General features: G+C 39.2%; 1 long non-coding RNA gene across 2 annotated transcripts in view; it reads right to left on the bottom strand.

Moving 5' to 3' along the window:
- LOC113944999 overlaps positions 1-20,257 on the bottom strand; it is a 40,016-nt gene that overhangs the window by 10,103 nt on the left and 9,656 nt on the right. Inside the window, exon 2 of one of the 2 annotated variants that reach the window (XR_003526911.1) lies at positions 16,048-16,203. The exons of the other annotated variant lie outside the window; for it this stretch is intronic. This is a non-coding gene — a long non-coding RNA (uncharacterized LOC113944999). The remainder of the gene's footprint in view (positions 1-16,047; positions 16,204-20,257) is intronic. 2 annotated transcript variants of the gene reach the window in all.

Below are 20,257 nucleotides of genomic sequence, written 5' to 3'. Positions count from 1 at the left end.
CCCAAAATCCAATTCTTGAGTCCAAGCCCCCCTCCCACATCTCAGCCCAGGAGGGAGGGGGGCTTGAACTCGGGAATTGGTTTTTGGGGCTCTCCAACCATGACACGCCATTAGGTGGTTTTGTGCTCTTTTGTCACCCATTACATTTTTAGAAGATTTTGAAGCTTCAATATGCATGTAGTTTAAAAACAAACTCAAACAAACCACAAAAGGGGAGAACATTCTATTTGATATAAGCAGTTAGTACCTATCAGCAAGTATGTTTCTAAATAGGGAAAAAACTCCAATTGACCTGTTCACAGCAACTAACTGATTTTCAAAGAATGTAAGTATTTCTTAGATTGTAAATCCGATTATTTAACATTCTATTGTAAAATTAAATAAAAGCATTATGTGAGATGTTATTGAAGAAAACAGTCCGGGTCTCCAATCCTCCAACATTTGCTAAAGATGACATCTGGTTGTGAAAAAGAATATGGGAACTCTATAACAGAGAAAAAATAACTCATTTCAGATAGATGGCATGCTTCAGATTAAGACTGAGGCAGTGTCAGAGAGGTCATAGAGAAGAAATACACATTTTATATTCACAGCAGAAATGCAACAGCGAGGTGATTACAAACAAGACAGGAACATTTTCATACATTTAATTATGACTGCTATTGCATAGATGTTAACTTTCTAGTCGCTCATCTGTTTACACTTTTAAAAATCAAGCTCATGTGATGGTTAAGCAGAGAGAGGGATAAGAAGTTTTCATGGGACAACCCCACTATGACCTTTGATCAATCATTCCAGAGGATCTTCATATTCTAGAGTACAAGTGGTGGAAAAGCTGCAAAAGCAATACAGTCAGATAGTAGGTTAACAGGACATTATGGAGTGTGCTAGCAAACCCTGCTCTTAGGTTTAGAAGAAGGACAGACAACTGACTACTGCAGAGAAAATGAGAGTAGTAAGCAACACAGTGTTCTGTCTTAAAAACGGTCCTAAATTTTCATCTGAGTTAGCTATCAGAATTGCAGGTGCTACCAAAGTTGCCTTTTTTTGACAGTTTTTCAATAATCTTCTCTTTACAATTATCTGCAGAATACATGGCTGTGCGTATAGGGATGTAATTTAGGGCAACAAAAATGGGGCTCTTGGTCTGCTGGGAAACACAGAGGCTCATCCTTTGATAGGTGCAAAAGGGAAAAAACAGATTCCAAACAAATGAACACACGGTGGTAAACTCTTCTAACCCCAATATCATATGATGATAACTGAGGATTCATGTGGCTTTGCTCCAAATCAGGGAGGTGATAATTGCTCTCACTCATGCCACCATGTAGGCTCTCTTGTATTGTGACCCACAGGAAGACCAATACTATCCTTCCTTCCCTGAGTCTGTCTGGACCATGTATCAATGGTTCCGGATCAGCTATAGCATCTGAAATTATGGGCACTGTCTTTTCTCTCAGGCAATGGAAGGCTTATGTTCATTAACACAGCACTGCTATATTCAGTCCCTGTAGCAGGGTACTATTATACTACAGCTGTATCCTCCAGTAACACACTGGGCAATATCGACAGTGACTCTTTGAAAACAATTAGGAAACACTGTGGAGCAGAGGCCAGTGTGCCCACGATCATGGTAAAGTAGCTGGTCTATCTTGGGTTCTCTTTCCGTTAGTCTGATGGAAAGAGAGAAAGAGAGAGAGAGAGAGAGAGAGAGAGAGAGAAAGAGAGAGAGAGAGAGAGAAAGAGAGAGAGGAAAGAAAAAGAAAGAAAGAAAGAAAGAAAGAAAGAAAGAAAGAAAGAAAGAAAAAGAAAGAAAGAAAGAAAGAAAAAGAAAACAATTAATGAACAAAATGGGTCCCATATTTGGATGTATTAAATCCAAAGCATGCATTTTTTTAAAAATGGAACTGGGCACTATTCAGGCAGTGCGCTGCCATTTTGACATGCCATGTGGACTCCAGTGTAAAAAAAGAGAAAAAAATAATAATGCATATGTGTGGTAATAATCTGCACATGACTGGTTGCTGTAATGTGCACTGCTGTACTGCCAGCAGGGAAGTGAGTGATTGCCTCTCGCCTACACAATGGGCACTGGCTTTGCCTCGCATGATTTTTCAGCAGGAGAACAAATAAGAGGGGAGGAAATAAGGAATGAAAACCGTCGTCTGACTCCACCACCTCCCAGCCCTTGAGACTTGGTTAAGTAGTCAATAAGAAGTTTTTTGCTTTTTAAAAATTTTAGGTGGTTTGCTGTGCCCAGGGAACTTGCTGAGCAAGAGATGAAAGAAAACTACCTGCCTTTTGCTTTGACCTCTGTGTCTTTTAGCCTAGGTAGTGAGATGTGTGCTACAGGAGCTTTGCTCATCAGGAAAGTTTTTATTTGTTTTGCTAGTCTAGTGGCTCATCCGGAGCAGTCTGATATTCAAATGAATCTGTCAGAAACAAGAGTGTGGTGCTTCAGTTCTTGCTCAGGCCTGATGACATTGATTTGTGAGCATACTGCTTGACTACGGGATGTGTGACAGATAAATTTTATCAAAATTAAGGCACAATTAAACATTTCATCTTCCTAATTACTGGCTGTAGATTCAGCCTGATGACCATGTGCTGTAAGAAATCAGCGACCATTACACATTTTAATGGAGCACAGCTGTCTTACAGCTTGGTAATATTTGCACAGTGCCACAGAACTGTAATTTATGATAAAAAGAAAAAATGTGTATTGGCTCTTTTTTGCCAAAATAGATTAAGGATTCATATACTTTAATGAGATTTGGACCTAGCCTTGGATTATCGTTATAAATGATTTATGTGCATGTTGGTGGACTCCTGTAGTTTTGAGTTGATTTGTGTTTTGGTCGACCAATATGTAATTCAGTATTTCCTTGTGTGCCAGTATTTTCATTCTTTCCTCTCTCTCCATTTCAGTTCTATTTGTCCACCATAACTTAGCGAGAAGGGCAAGTGAGAAGGTTAAGAAAGAATCGAGGCATATTTTCTGGGAGACCTCCTCACAGCAAAATTCACTCCTGAAACCCCTCCCCTGCTCCCCTGCTCTGCACCCCGAGCACAGAGAGAACAGGGGGGAGTGAGGTGAGGGGAGGTGGGTGTCACCAGCCTGGATCGGGGTCACTCCTGCAGCCTGGAAAGCAGGACATGGGGGAACAGATGCTGCCTGAACCCCTGCTCAGTCAGAGACCTGCCTGAACATTGTTGCATTTCAAGGCAAAATATCAAAAACCTTCCTCCTGCTTGTTTAAAACATGACCTACAAAAGTGTGTTTGCTCACCCACTTGATATTTTTCCTGTTCCAGTCAGTTTTTCCAGAAAACATGCTGCTTCTCTAAAGGGAAAGAAAACCCAACAATGTATGCACCCAAGTTACAATTTTTGGAACAGCCTTTCTTCTCCATTCTTTTCTTCACTAGGTTTCTTTCACAGATTATTTAGAGAGTGCGCAGAGAAGGGGAAATAATGAAGATTAAATTAGGTGTTTAATATGTATACATATATTCATACCTATAAACAAACACACACACACACAATGGCTGTGTTTATATTTGTGCATGTTTTATTTTTACATTAATCTTAGTGAACCAAATTTGTACTTAATTTAACTACCTAGGTTTGCAAGGAGTCACACTGAAGTCCAGAGTTTGACCCCATATGTTGCAAAGCCCTGAGATCCATATGCATAGATGAAAAGAGAAACTAAATTCTAATTTTCATAATAAAAAAAAAAAATCCTGTCCAAGCTTGATTTACTTCAGTGTTCATATGCTGGAATGTTTCATACTGTACCAGGTTGCATATGCTTGCACACTAATTCTCAATTGCCGTATGCAGTTTGTGACAACCATCTGCTAAGACCTCCCTTAGAGTTCTTTCTCCCACTCAGCCCAGCTGAAATAAAAATATGGACAGAAACAACTTCTGCAGGGAGATAAAAAAGTTGATAGGGGACCTGGAGTTAGACTGAGCATCTGATTTGAATTCAATTGCTCCTACAACTTATGCCCTACTCATAAAACATTCCTGAGGTGTAAAACATTAAATATAATGGAAAACTGTAAAATAAAGCCATACTTCCCTTGACAGACTCGATTGTGCTGGAAAGGTAATACTAAAATATGTCTGCACAGTGCACGTGTTAGCTAGCTCTCACTAACAATTCTAAAACAGCAGCTTAGATTAACTGTGTATCGCACCTTATCACATTAAAGTACCCTAAAGCAGGAGCGGGATGAGTGGTGAGAAAAAGAGGGTGCGAGAGAGAAGGAGCTGAAAAATGTGCTCTCAGATTCACTGACAGAGAAGTAATTCCTTTTAAGCCAGTCTCATCAGAAACCCTGAGTGCTGGGTGTTGGCTGCTCCCCTTCAAGCCAGAGGGGAAAGCCAGAGATCAGATCATCTGAAAATCAGGTGAAGGAAATAAATAGATGAACAATGATAGCAATAATAGAGGAGGGAGCTGTGGGCCAAGAAAGTGAAGATAGACTATTGGGTTCCAGTATTTGATCATCTCCAGCTTTGCATTTCACTTTACCATGAAGTAATGGGTTAAATTCCCCACCACAAATATTATTGAATACAGATGAAAAACAGAAAAGAGTTCAAAAGTCCAAGTAGACTGTCCCCAAACAGGGCTTCTTATGCCACAGCCATTGAGTACAGGTGGCAGTGACAGTAAGTGTTTAGCTAATTTCTTCTTTAAAACCTTCTAATACGATAAAGTTGATTCAATCAGATTTTTTCCAAGATCAAATCTATTTCCATTTCTACAGTTTAAAGCCTGATGTTCCTCTTTGGAGTGCCAGTTGTCATGGAAAAAGGTGGTGATAGATTTCCCTAGTACTGTTCCTCTCCATATTTTCTGAGGTCCTGGTAGTGTAGAGGAGAGATAAAGATGACTCCAGGTGTCTTCTGGGCAAGAAATTTGTATCTGCACACCAATATGATGTTTATCTAGTTCATAACAGCATGGAGGTTTTGCCCCGTGTTTGGTTCCTGAGAGGAGACTAGTGCCCTGATAGCAGAATGAAGAATTTTGAGGTGGCAAACATGGGTCTTGGTCTGCATCTCTGTGCTGACTTTACTTCAGCAAGTTTTCAGTACAAGCTTGAGTGAAAAATCATTCCCAGTGATGAAGCTTAACTGCTCAGAATTAAAAAGGGTAGAAGGGAAAAGGGAAAAGAGGAATAATTTTTGATATGATGAAAAAACCATATCTGGAAGTCATGTTTTGTTAGATTTGTAAAGGTGACACATCAGGATATTTGGCAAACACAGTATTCCTAGGTCAGATTGTCTTACGTGTCTTTGAACCTTGGGCTTCAAAGGCTCAGTAAGTCAAAAGGGATTTTCACCCCAGAAATTGTAACACTGCACATGTGTAAACCTTGAAGCTGAAATTGGTTTGAACTATTTTAAGAGCTTTTAAAAGGCTGGCATATTAAGTTATATATCAATCTGTCCCCCATTGGTTATTAACAGTTACTCTAAGTGTAGCCTATCAGTTTTAAATATAGGAACAGCAGTAAATAGTGCATTATGATATTCCAGATGGAACACTTAAAATAAATTGAAATATCCATATATTTGAGAGTTTTCTACAGCACCACTATTATGTCATCATTTTCTGTAGGTAGTGTAACAATCTCTTATCCCTACAGCATTAAAATTTTGAAGGCATGGATGAGTGGAGAACTGATGACAACAAAATTCTCAGCAAGACCTTTTGGCTGCAGAAAATATTTCAGGACTTGATGCCAGAGTAGAAGCAAGGCAGGAGTGTACCATGTTCTGGATTCTCCTCTTCTGGGTTCTCTCTACTCATGCCAGCTGTTGGAAATCTCTATGGGGCCATAGCATTGTGAACCATCTATTGCTGACTTGTAGCATGTGGTGTCTTGAGGTATGTCTGCTCTACAAGGGGAATAACTACATTACATGGAATTAGGGAGAAGGGCAGCTCTAGTCACCCATATTGCTGATGGAGAAAACATCCTGAATTCAACGAAGGTTGCACGGCCTTTCCATCACAGAGCATAACTGATATGCTTTGTAAAGGTAAAAGGGAAGTGAAATGACTACAGTTTTTTTCTTCTGCTTAAACTTAGCTGCACTGGGGTATAACAGCTTGTTTTTGAGGGACTGGGACTTGATGTGTGGTGGTATAAGTCACAGCTGAGCTGAGAGACTGAACTGCAGAGCCCTGAATGTAATACCTATCCTAATTAGCACATGGGTTAGTATTGCACAAATAACCACCCACAAGCCTCTGCAAATCTGCTTTTTTTCCCCACTTGCATTGCTTAGGATGTTGATGCTCATCCCATTGCACAGATAGGGAATTCAGCTGCTGACTTAACTGGGCTCCAGAGGCCCAGTAGTGCAGCAACTTTAGAAACACAGAAGGCAAATTATCATGTGTCTTTGCGCATGTGTGCCTGCTCACTGGTTCACTGAATAGGTCAGCTTAACTTTTCCATAAAAATATAAAAATACATCCCAACTTACATCCTAGGGCAAAGTGAGGAAGATAGGACAAATGCCAGAAGGTAAATCATGATGGTGCTAAGTTGTGCAAGGAGCCTTGTCTGTCACTGCTGGTCTTTCTGGAAGTTTTTATTTTTCTTTAGAGCTATAGGAAGCTCTTGGAAGATGCTTGGGAAAGATATTCTGCAGGCCCAGGAAATATTGCTGTTATTGCACGAAAATACAAATTACTTGCTATCTACTTCGGTTTTTCTCATCTCTTGAAAGACACTTCCTACACTGGGACATTGTGGTTCCTTTTCAAGTAAGATACAGGTAGCATATTTAACATGCAAGCTGTAGCACTATACAAGTGATAAGTATTTGCTACTCTTGTTCCTGCCTTTAAACTCCAGACTCTTGGGCTCCAGGAGGTGCTACAGGTGGAGGATGACAAAAGACCAGTTGCTGATACTCCTTTTGCTTAATCAATTTGGTGTTATCCTATTGCCCATCAGCTATCTCAGATGTTATTAAATATGCAGTGGGTAAGCCTGCAGGTATTCTCTTCCAAACTGATGAGGCTAATAGACTACAGTCTGTATACCTGTAGTTTTTCTGAGCTCAGTTGGTTCTATGTTTAAACTTCTGAAATTAACTAAAATAGTCATTAGACTATAAAGGCCTCTGATCCTGTGACCAGACAAGCCTCTGTCTCCTGTTAGCCTTGTATGTAAAGCTTTCTTCTCAGTGGTTAATTCCATAACACACTCCATCACACCCCATGCCAATTGAGATATCCAGACATGATACTTGTGCTTATCAGACACAACATAAGGAAAACGGGTCAACTCACATCTCTGCTGAAAATGAAGTGCCATGGAGATGGCTTATGCACAATCTTTCATAGCACTGCTGGTTAGCACCAGGTACCTGTTCTGTTACTGCATCTCAGCTGAGCCCAGGGATCTTCAGGTCACTGGTGAAATCTTTTTAACCACGAGTGCACTTGCCCACATTTCACTTTTATTCTAGAGAACATGATAATTATAAATAAGAGGTTATGTGTAAGCTATCAAGACAAAAGTAATCCTACGAAAAATAACTATCAAACATGAAAATTGCAGTTTCCAATAAAATTTACACTTATTGCCACCAATGTGAACTGCTGAAAACAATTACCTACACATTGCTCCATATGTGAGGGAAGAAGTACGTTACAGGATGCCAACATCCACATAACTTGGTATCTGTAGCAAGAGCCTCTATAGGAGCAACTCAGTAACTTAAGGCTGAAAAACCTCTGACATATTAGTCCCTCTTACTGGTAGGTGTTACTATGACAATATATCAATCTTTTTAAAGTAATGCATTACCATCCACAGATCCATGGGCTGCTTTTATACTCCCATCATCATATCTGTGGCCTTCAAAGTTACAGCTGATGGACCTTCTGTCAAGACCCAGATATTTAATCAATGTGACAGCATCCTACATTTTTTGAACCCCAAAGGCCTTGGAAAAGTTTAATGCAGCTTCCAGGTAAAGTTCAATCCACATGGCTGAGTCCCCTGAAGTATTTTCTGCAGAGAACTCCCCTCCTCCACATTTTAACATACCCAATGTCCTTTACATTTGAAGAAAATGAAAGGCTAAGTCTAAAGGCCAGATATTATTGTAATATAAATATGTGCTTTACAGAGCTCTGCCTCCCACTAAGACGTTGGGTGCAAGACCTGTAGTTAAACCCTTACACTTGGAAGAACCAGTTAGGACTTTTGACAACAATAACAAATTTCTCCCTATCACAATAACCTATTGCTACCTGCATGTGTGTGAGCATTTGGAGACTAGAATACAAGGAGGAATATATTTTAAGGAAAGGAAAACATGTACTAATATTTGATGAGTGCAGAACAGTTTTATTAATAAAGAAGCATCCTGTTGTTGATGTCAGTTGTAATGTCCATGCACTGACACAATCCCATCAGAGATCTCAAGTTATTCAACACCTCTATAACTGTAATCAACAAATTATGCTAGGGAAGTAGGATTACTTGAGAAAGCCACTGTGGACCTGTAAGCCTGTTTCCCCCAGCCATAGCTTCTGACCTCAGAATCTTGCTTCACCAGGATAAAATTATTTCCTGTGTCTCTTCATATGTACACATAAGCATTCACACAAAATCAGAGTCTGGCCCACAATTCTTTTGTTCACAGCACTCTACCAACTATATGCAACATAAATAAATCCTAGTCACATTCTTATATGAATTTCCTTTAGAAGGGAATGTTCCAGAATCCTAATGGCTGCATTTTCTTTGTCTCTTTGAGTTTTACCTTTTACATGCAACATTATTAGACACACTCATTGCCTGACTTAAACAAATAATACTTTCCATAATTATAGCAGAAACCAGTTCACTTATGGTTGAGCTAAAATGCTATGTATCAGATATGTCAATGTGATCTGTATAATACCAAAAATTTAAACAATGAAAAATAACTATCAAACATGAAAATCCATTCATGCTAGTCATTAGATTTTAACTATGCTCTAGGGTTGTTAATGTGGAGATGGGGAAGGCACTTCAGCTGACCATGCCTAACGCTGCAAGCATGCAGCAGAATCAAATTCTTTATTTTCTCAGTACTCAATAAAGAAAACAGAAGGATTGCCTGTTAAATTATAACACCTTTGACGAACAGATTTCTTAGTTCCTAGTCCCTCACTATTGCTTCTATCCAGAAATTTGTACCACAGGTACTACATTGCATAAATAAGCTGACCTGTCAGGTTTTTGGCAATTTATGGGGCTGGTCAGCCTGTACATTCATGCAGTTTTTTGTTGCAATGAGATGTAATGGCTTTTCAGCGCACCATAAGCACAGTTGTGACCACAGGCTCACTAGTGTCATTTTGTGTGCAGTAATGAAGCCTGACGAGTGGTCTCCTGCTTGCAGATAGCCGGCTGTTGTCCTAAAAATGCAAACCATTGCCTCAGGCCATGGAATCAGGAACAGGCAAAGGACAGTGGCACAGGCACGGCTCCCCACTGCTCACCCTCCCTTTAGCACACTGTACTTGGATGCAGTAGAATAGTCTTTACCCTTGTACATAAGGACACAATGAGAGAAAGTGATAAAAGCAATTGTATGAGGCCATGTTGGAAATCAGGTTTTGTGAAGTTGAGCCGAGGTTTAGGAGAAAAAAAATCCATTGCCAATATATTTTCCCCCATGCACAGGTAGTCCTTTGAGCAAAAGTGCTGATCTTCATCACTGTTTCCCTTCCACTTCTTTTATAAATATTTGTGCAGATAAGTGGATGCGTGCTTATTTGTATTTATTTACATTTTGAGAATATGTACTTACTCCCACACTAGCACACACATAAACATGTATACATATATACAGAGAGACAGAGCTAGCAGGCACAGCAAATCACGGGAACAAGCCTGGCTGCTTTTTCTCACAGCTCATCAATATTCCACCACCCAGGAAGGCCAGGCGTGCATGGGGGTTCACACTTCCCACAGCACAGCCAGCCCCATCCCACATCCCCCTCCTCAATTCCTCACCTGAGGGTTGCCAAGAGAGCCACTCTGAGCTGGGTAGCACACTGCTGGGAGGTTGCTTGCTTTCTGGGGGAAAAATAAGTCTACCCTGAGTCAAATAGCAATTAGGCCTCATCCTGGAATTGTGTGATTTGTGATTTAATTAAGCCCCTTTCCATACACCAGCCATCATGGAGCAGCCTGGGTGCTCGTGACAGGGGACTATCTAAATTCTGAAACCTGGAGGGTGGTTTGTTCTTCAGGAGGGTAGGAGCTGCTTTTGTGGTTTCCACATGCACACCCAAGTGTTTTGTAAACAACTACAGGCAAAGGAGATGGGAGCAGAAGTTACAAATCTGTTTCAGTTATAACCTCGTTGCCATATCCCTTCTCACTGTTTTATAGCTCTCTGGGAGTCATCCTTCCCCGTAAAACTTGCCACATGGTGGAAAGTGTCTTTGTAAAATGCTGTGTTAGAGGAGAATGTGGAGCCCAAGACTCTCATCCTTATCTTAGCTAAGACCTTTCCAGCCTTAATCATCAAAATATTTGTCATCTCAGAGAGTGCAAAAAGCTGCAGTTTACATGGTGTTTCTTGTGCAGGGGTGGGGATGGGTTGTGCAGGAGGCTGAGAAGGAGGGAGGCAAGATAGGGGTGCTTGCAGGTACTGTTCCTCAGCTGTTCATCATTTTTACCTTTGAGGTGAGACTGGCCCTCAAATATAAAACCTAGAGTACCTGTTTTTACATTACTTCACTTCTGAAATAAGAGGGAATATTTGGTGAAGTATTAGGTGTACTGCAAACTAGCATGCTTGGTGCAAACAAGCAGTTCATCATGTTATGCATCACAAAAATGACAAAAACAAAAGCAGCAGTTTCTACTGTCATAGGCAGTCAGTAACATGGATTGTAAGCAACACATTACATTTATCTTTATTTCTTAAATGTGTAGCTTAATACTGATATTTTTGAAATGTTAAACATAAATCAGAAAACATACAGAATGTACAGCATTGCCTTGGGAACCTTTGCTTTCCATTTTTTTTTTTTTTAATTTCTTTAATTTCTGAAATTTTATGATAGAAACTCTGTAAAGTTAAGGTAACATTAACCTAGCCTTTGGGTATATATAATACAAAATGCTTGAACTTCTGGGACAGCAGCTATTTCTATGGATACAGTATGTTGAGCAGACATGGAACAAAGAAAACCAAAACAGTTGCTTCTCTGCTGTCAAGGAAACAAGCTGCTCTTTCTGCTTAAATATCTCTTACCAAAACTAGGAGGGAAAAATCCTCTAAAACTCAAGTTTATACTTAAAAAGCAGGAATCTGTCTTACAGGCTCAGGAATAAATGTATTTTCAGATATTTTAGTAAGGGATATTATTATGTTTGCTGTAGGTAAATCAATATATCTCTCTGAAAGCCCCTAAGGTTAAGGTTATTCTTAAAGGTAAATAGTAAACCATTTTTTGAGAACAGTAGGAGTCCAGAAGGAAAGTGAAAAAACATTCTGCAATGTTCTGGGTTTTGTGTTACATGCAGATTACTTACTTAGATTAAATTCTTAGTTATTTGCACTCCTGTAATTAAAATTCCTTTTTTTTTTTTCTTCTATTCAATCCATTAGAAGCTTTGTGGTTTAAAATACTGAAAAATAACCTCATATTTGTTCACAGCTCAAAAATTTTAACTTCTTACTTCTTTCAGAAGTATTAAGTGGTGTGCTGAATAGAATTGCTTCAGCTGATACACAGGCTAAATGAAGATGCACATATATGTTCTATACCACACTTCCAATATACAAATGACGTGGGAGACTGCAGATACTCAGAAACATGGTTAAGGTTACATGAAAGAAAGGGGTTACAGGAAAAAATGAAATGACTCAAGGCATTTTTAAAATCTTGGAGTTACCTCCTGGTGAGTGACATTCTGGTTCTGGTTGGAATAAGCTTCATCTTGAGCTCCTGCACTTCAGTGAAGGACATTGCAAGACTCTCAGAGAAGCATAACACCAGAAAATAGGTCTTTTCTAAGACAGAAAAATATCTAACACATACCAGTGAAGCTCACAGTGTTTCTGGACATACAAGTAGACCCAAAATGCCCAGCTAGCTCTGAAATGCAATTATAAACACAAATCTTTGTCTATTCACAGCATCATTTTTAATTTGAACCAGGGAGCACAAATGAGGTTGAAGGCAAATGGTGTATTTAGTTAAAGTTGTCTTTGTTTATGAGCTATTTAGATTTTCTCTAGCAGGTTTTGCAACACCACTGGTGTGCTTAGATATATGATGCCTGGATACTGAATGTCTGCCCATCTACTGGTACCCTGCATACACATGTCCTTAGTAATTGGAAAGGTACAGATATTCAGTACTTTTCCCACCTGGGTTTAGTAATGTTCCTGAGGCCTAGAAGCTGCAAAGGAACCTGGATGTGCAAAACAATCCTGTGTCTGGAGATAATATCTGCCTTGGTAGTCACTCACAGTGAAATTCTGCGTATATGGCCCATTGTGTACAAATGGTTAAGGTTGATTTTGAAGAACACTGCCATTAAAATCCCTGCTCTTTATAAAAAGTGACCAGAAGTTAGCTCTTTGCCTAGCTATTCTTGCTTGCTGTATTAGCTTTGTTAGTCTTGTAGGCTGGAAATAGTTTTTAGAGTGTTTTTCTTGAGAAAAGGTTGTGAAACATTTTAAAAGCACAGCCCTTAAGAAAAAAACTGATACATTTAAAAGGCATACTCTGAAATGTCATTAAAGATGCTGCACACAACACAATCTCACTAAAATAAAAATTACTACTAAAGACCTAGTATTCATCCATAATTAACTTTTCAGTGCCTTCTTCACAAGTGCATGAATTATAAAATTCTCTATCTTCTTATCTTTGAATTTCCTGGCTTTTCTTGCTTTGTTTAGACACTATTGTAGCAGAGAAGAGGAGTGGGTTTGGGGGGAGGGAAAGGTTTGTACACTTCTGAATATTTGAGCTGTGTTTAATCATTCCATGTGTGAAATCTTTTATTAAAAAAAAAATCAGTTTATCTGATACTTACTGCTATTTAGTACAGCACAGCTTGGTAGCACTAGGTACGTCTTGTTGAAAGTATGTCCATAAATATGTCCCTTGCAGCACAGAACAGCTTGTTAACTTGGCAATCCTCAGCAATTTGCTTTGAAAAGTTTGCCTCAGTTTTGATAGTCCAAATGTAGGGCAAAAACTCAGAGTAACTTTTTTAGCTAATTTTACCAATTGACACTTTCCTCGTAGTTTTAACTGCCTGTTTACTAGAACGAGAACTACGGTGCTTCTTTCTCATTATTCAATAATCCATTTTTAAACATTTTATTTATTTTTAAGGGACTGGGACTATTGATTTTCTGTTTCTCTAATGTACAATCTAAAAAAAAAACCAGCCTGAGTCCATTATGTTGAAGAAATATTATTCTATTATCTCAATCACACAAAAACCTGATGCCAATATTATATAGGGTATGGTATTACTATGAATTTGCAATGCTTTCAATTGAAAAAGAATTACAAAAGTAGAAAAATGCTCTGTATCCCGATGTCACAGGCAGAATAAAAAGGGCACAGAGAGGACAAGTAAATTGTCTAGTGCCCAAAGGATACAAAGAATCAGCAGCCTTGAGAAAAAAACAGATTTGTGCATGCCTGGTGCTGTAAAAAATTTCTGCACTCCTTTTTTTGTTTCAGTAACAATTTCAGCTAGCTTTGCTGGATATCTTCTTTAATGGGAGAATGGAAGTAGGATGCCTACACTACTTCTATACCAAATACATTAGGTTGGCTTATGGGAGAAACCCTGAAGTGAAAACTCGTGAGTCTGTGTTCTAATTTAACCACATGAGGACTGTGATTGGAGATACTTCAAAGTGGGTTACAATGGTTAACTAAGTGAAAGATAATATCCCTTTGCCATTACTGTCTAGTAGGTCTCATTACTCCTCTGGGCATGCTCCTTAGAATAAATTAAAAGGATCCACTGAGAACCATTTTGCTTTAGGTTTTTTTTTCTAATGATTGCCAAAAGCCATTTGCTAGAATAGTACAGAATGTTTACAGATGCCTTAGGAAGAAAACAGCAGAATGTGGAACTAATTGTGTTTATTCAAGATAATTATGAAACACAAATGACCATTACTTACAACAAATCCCCTGACAGCTAGAGTTTGACTCATGGGGCCAGGATCAAACCCAGTAAAGAAAGGCCTTAATGTTAAGTTGTACTGTCCATATGGACACCACGTATCAACACTAACTATTCCAGTTATTGCTCAACCCTCTATGCTCTTATATCCAACTAGTGTTCAGTACAGAATAGCCACAGCTGCTAACACTGAAGAGGAAAGGCACATGGGAATGATGAGTACCTCAGAAGGAATATCCTGCTGAGGTGAGAAGTTCTGAGAAATGCAACCACAGAACCTCTCTGGCCATTAAAGAAGAAGGTTATAGGAAAATGAATGAGCTTTGCTGCACCAGTGATAGGCATTTAATCTCATCAGACAATGGGATGCAGAAAGCAAATCTAAATATATGGCTATTAATTCCACCATCAAGAACAATGCTATATACACTGCATTTGCGTTCATCCGGAGATGGTTTGTCAAGCCATCCCTACGTATCCATGCAAAGCAGGTATGCACACTTCACCTTGAATAAGAAGACAAGAGGAATACAGTGCAAAGCAGTGTCGCAATTGCATAAAGGTGGATGGAGAAAAAAAGTAATGAAAAGTTTCATACTGAAAAAAATAAGAAAATTGCTACATTAAAGGAATTAGGTATAATCTGATTTACTGTGTTTTTTTTTTTTTTTTTAATGGTGCACTGAAGTGTGATTTTTAATTGATCTAGGAGTTTGCTATAATAATATTCAAATGGATCAATATTGGAATTAGAGTTTCATTTCACTTCATTATTGCTGTTGCTGTAGTTGAATTGTTTTTGCTTTGGACAAGAAAAAAAAAAGGAGTTATTTAGACTACCAAAAATGTATTAACATGTGGTTCTCATACAGAGAGGTCATTTATATACTTAACAGTGTGAAAACACAGTGTAGGCTGCACTGCTTTTGTTGATTTCATTTTCTGGCGATATACACAAAATCCAAAGCTCAGTAAAGTCCGAGAGAAAAACAGCAATTTTTTTATTGACTTTGGATCTTGTTTGCCCATATGGATGAGGGCACATCTTGGTGAAAACCTGGACTTTATATCACTGTGAGTTTTGGTTCAATGGTCACTTAACATGCCATGTATGTAGCTTATGTTCAATGTTATAAATCAGCATTCAGTGTTGATTTCAAAATTCCATGAAAAAGGATGACTGTTAGAACTCGTGCACTAACACAGAATTACTGAAGAGGGTTGAAAATCACCAACAAACACATTGTGACTGAAAAATGCCAGAAGCTCAATGGGACCAGAAATGGCACACAGGTTGGATCTTAGCAGTCTGGATCCCTGTTAAGTAAGTTCCCAATTTTCAATCTTGGTGATTGTTTGTCCTGGGAAAGAAAACCTCCACTAATTCAGTGTTTAATATGGCCAGAAGAAATTGGACCGAGATCTCAAACTAATTGTCAAAAATTTTACAAATAGTTCATCACACCTCCTGTTGTTCAGTTTCAGAAAACTTCTACTGTAACATTTCTGCTTTGATTTTTATTTCTCATATAATGGGCAATATAGCTATAAGAAGGGAAAATTATTTTGAAAGAACTAAGAAACCTCAGAATGAGCAAAAAGCTTCAGCAGGGTTTGAAAAATTTTCCATGGGTTTCCATTTAATAGCTTTAAACTATGTTTTACTTGGACTCAAACCTACTTTTTTTCATTGGCTTCAGTACAGTCAGCTCAGACTGGGGGATTAGTCCCTCGTAGTGACTTTTCTGTGCCTGTTACAAGGACCAGCCTGTGATGAGTTCACCAGTTTCCCAAACCACGTTTTTAGCCAGAAGGAAGCCTTACCTCTCTGCTATGGGGACACTTCTTCTACCGCTGCTGTTAATGGCACAGGTTGAAAGGACATGCAAGAGAGAGAAGGGGTGAAGGAGAAGGCAAATAGCATCGTAGGGTGAGCAGTTAATACTCATGAGGGCTTCCTGAATCTCTTGTCCGGTGCATCTGGGCAAGGAAAAAAGTGGGAATTAATTTTATGGGAACTGAAAAATAATAACAACAACAACAGCTTGTCAAGGTCTCCCAAGCAGTACATGGGATCTCTTAGCAAAGCAAAACCACAGCCTGGTGAGCTTGACCCCCAAGCTCACATTTGAGTGGATTGGATTCTCAGAGGTGGCTGCAAACAGCTTCTAGTGATGCCAGTCAACTTGGCAGAACTGGAGAGAAAAGGACCTTTTCCAGTCTTCCCTTCCTTGGGATGGGGGTGATCATACCCCATTAAAGGTTAATGAACTGCCTGCCCAACTTCCAGGCCCCCTAACCACCCTGCTGTCCTCTCAGCCACCAGCTAATCCTTCCAACAAGCCACTGAGGTGAGAGTTCATTGACAGAGGTGGGCAAGGTTAAAGATAATAAGAGTCTAAACATCCATAGGGAGTTCAGCTCGAGTACAAAGTCATAATTACATAAGCCATTATCACTGTACAGGTGAAAAGAAATTGCTGTAAGCAGGGGTAGAAAACATTTGCAAAGACAGGCCTAAGAATCAAGGATGGAAAATATCAGACTTTCTCTAGAGGATACATCAGGGCTTTAGCTAGGCTATAAAATGAGGATTGTTTGGTTATTCAAGTAGAAACCTGTTAAATGGATAAGCTTGTTGCAACAAATTTTAATTTTTTTAGCAGGTCTGTTCTTTCAACAGGTACTGAGTCAAGCAGCCTCTGTTATTTTTATCAAATATATTTTAGAGGCACAGGAAATGCCATGGAGGATTTAAACCCCCAGTAAGCTACACACAGGCAGTATTTGTAATACACTGCTTGCTGCTTTTACAAGCTGGACAAACCTCATACATTATGGGCCAAATTATGCCCTTGGATGAGTATGCCTGATTCCCACTGCTGTCAATGTGGCTGTCATAGAAATCTGTGGGAGACCAGCTTATGCATCCAAAGAAGTACCTGGCCTAAAATCTCTTGCGCTCATGTTCCTTGTTACTTAGATATTTCTCGTGTCTACTTGACTTACTCTCTTTTTTATTGAGGCAAAATAACCACATTTAAAGATATTCTTCAAAAGATAAATATAAAAGACCTCTAGTGCTATGATGTTTTTATTTGTGACGGTAAGCAACGGACGTTCTTCATACAAGGTTTCCTTGAAAAGTCACTATATAAGTGGTTTTACAGAAATCTAGTGTTTCTGCATTTTTTTTTTGAGTTTTGGACAGACCTGGATGATCTCTCCTACAAAGTGAGCAAACATGGTCATTTCACCACAAGTTTTACTCTGCCAATCCTCAGCTGCCTGTAAGTTGCTGCCCTCCCCAAAGAAAATGACTGAAAGGAGACATTCAGGAAACATTCTGCTGCCTCTGTGACACAGGATCAACCCCCCTCTTCACTCAGGTGGCTTGTCTAGGAGTAAAGGATTGTCTGGATGAAATAATTTGTAAATATAAAATACCAGGAAAAGCCAGTTTGGGATGTAGCCCCCACGAAAATCAGACTGAACATACCTTGTGCATTCCCAGTGGGTACTACTGTGGGGAATATGGACCTGGGTGATAACAGGAAGGATAGTGCTAAGGGCCAGGTCCTCTGGAATATTCCCACTGAGCCCCTTGAATGTCACCTGGTGCCCTGGCCACCTCTCTGAGCTGCATACCAGGTTCAAGATTTACTTCTCTCTGCATGGTGGGTTTGAATTTATTCCTAGGCAGCTAGATGGAGTGGTAAATTTATACATGCATTCAGCATTGTCATAGTCATATCTTGCCTGAGGGCATATTGATCCTTGTTACCATATTGACTTGATGCTTCTACATCTGCCAGCAATAGGTCTACACATTTTTTTTATATGAAGATTGCACATTTTCCTTCCCCTGCCCCAAATCTCCTTCCACACAGTTTCCTTTTATTAAGGTGAAACTGTTTTGGGGTTTTTTTTAGTGCAGCTTTTAAAATGTGTCTGTGTTTGCTCAGGTAAAGGTTTTGCACTTGTGGTTTAGCCCCAGCCGGCAACTAAACCCCACGCAGCCACTCGCTCACCCCACCCCAGTGGGATGGGGGAGAGAATCAGAAGACTTAAAGTGAGAAAACTTGTGGGTTGAGTTTAAGACAGTTTAATAGGTAAAGCAAAAGCTGCATGCACACAAACAAAGCAAAACAAGGAATTCATTCACTGCTTCCCAAGGGCAGGCAGGTGTTCAGTCATCCCCAGGAAGCAGGGCTTCATCAGACGTAACGGTGACTCAGGAGGACAAACACCATCACTCCGAATGTCACCCACTTTCTTCTTCCCCCAGGTCTATATGCTGAGCATGATGCCATATGGGATGGAATATCCCTGTGGTCAGTTTAGGATCAACCGTCCCGGCTCACAACTCCTTGTGCAACCCCCACCCTGCTCACTGGTGGGTGGGGTGAGCAGCAGAAAAGGCTTTGAATGTGTGTAAGCACTGATCAATAACACTGAAAACCCCTATATTATCAACACTGTTTCCAGTACAAATACAAAACATAGCCCCATACCAGCTACTATGGAGAAAATTAACTCTATCCCATCAAAAACAAGCACAGTAATGATGACTTTAGTGAACAGAAAGAGTAAATCAAACAGTTGGAAATTACTTAGCAACAGAATTTCCTTTCTAAATTATAAATACACAGAAACCATGTGTTGTATTTGCTTTCCAGAGCAAAAGAAGCAAAGCAAAGGGGAAGTTACCTGTTTATTTGTAATTAACTGAAGACTAGGGGAGCCCCAGCAACTTGGTTCTTGCGACTGATATGCTTGCAACTGCAAGATTTGCCACCACGGGCAATTTCTTCTTCTCGCTCATGTTCTCCACACAGTTTCAACTATAAAGGTCACTAACCAAAAGCAGCTGCTAAAGTGGGTCCAAAATAGTTTTTGCTTAACTTTTAGCATTTGCTTAACTGATTACTAGTTACAAATCTGACACATAGCAGACATAACAGTGCTCTCAAAGAGATTAAAGGATTAGTCACTCACTAGCTTAATCAGATTAATCAGAGATTTTGAACACAATATATAATTCTATCCGCAGAGGGGATACATGATAGCCACATGGTAACCTAATTTGGAAGGGATACTAGGGATGGACAGACCCAGACAAAAGAAGGTAGAAAAAATTGCTAGTTACCACAGGGATTTTTCTATGTACTGCACTTGTAATACCACGTAGAGGCCTTATATTTTCTAGTGGAATTACAAATTCACAAAATCTAACACCAGCATCACCTAGTAGCCTACACAATCCTGTAAAACAACTAATATAATGCCCTGATATAAGCTTATGACTGGTATACAGTAAGCTTATGCATGTGTTTTTCCTTATTTAATTTCATTGAAGCCTTGTTTTTAATTTGTGAGGAGAAGGTCTTTTTTTTTTTTTTTTTTTGTCTTTTGATGCCACAGCATCCAGGGTCTGAAACACAAAGTATGGGGAATGAATCTGTAAAATCTTAAAAGCTTTGTGCCAAAATTGGAAATTTGATACAGTAAGTTAATTGAAAGTAGGGGAAAAAAAAGGATTTGGTGTCATCTGCGAGAGATGCCAAAGCTAGCATTTAAACATGGCTTTACCTGTGGAGATATATACTATTTTTTAAGAAAACGTACATTTCTCTTCCCCATTGTTTGAATAAAGGGAAAAGTGGAGTGGAACCTCAGCATATTGAAGCTGAAGTTTTCCTGTAGTAGAAGTTGCTTAACAGCTGTAGTATTTCTACCAATGATTAATACAGAGAAATCATAGACAACATTGATATGAGCCCTGTTTTTACATGCAAAGAGAAAGAGCGAAGAAAAACCAATGTAACTGATGATATCTTCATCTATCACACTCATCTTTCTTAATCCATTACTTTTCATTTTCCTGATTTTTATCCCTGTATCTGGGATAGTGACCTTAACAAGTTCCCTTAGCATTTTGGAAGGTGTCAGTCTCGTGTCTGAATCTTATCTGCCTGACATTCAGTCTTCAGAAAAGAAGCACTTTTAAGAAAGAAACAAACAAATTAATCTC

The sequence above is a fragment of the Corapipo altera genome, unplaced genomic scaffold (assembly GCF_003945725.1).
Source record: "Corapipo altera isolate COAL_440 unplaced genomic scaffold, ASM394572v1 49, whole genome shotgun sequence".
Lineage (NCBI taxonomy): Eukaryota > Metazoa > Chordata > Aves > Passeriformes > Pipridae > Corapipo > Corapipo altera.
This window is presented reverse-complemented; position numbering and strand designations above follow the sequence as displayed.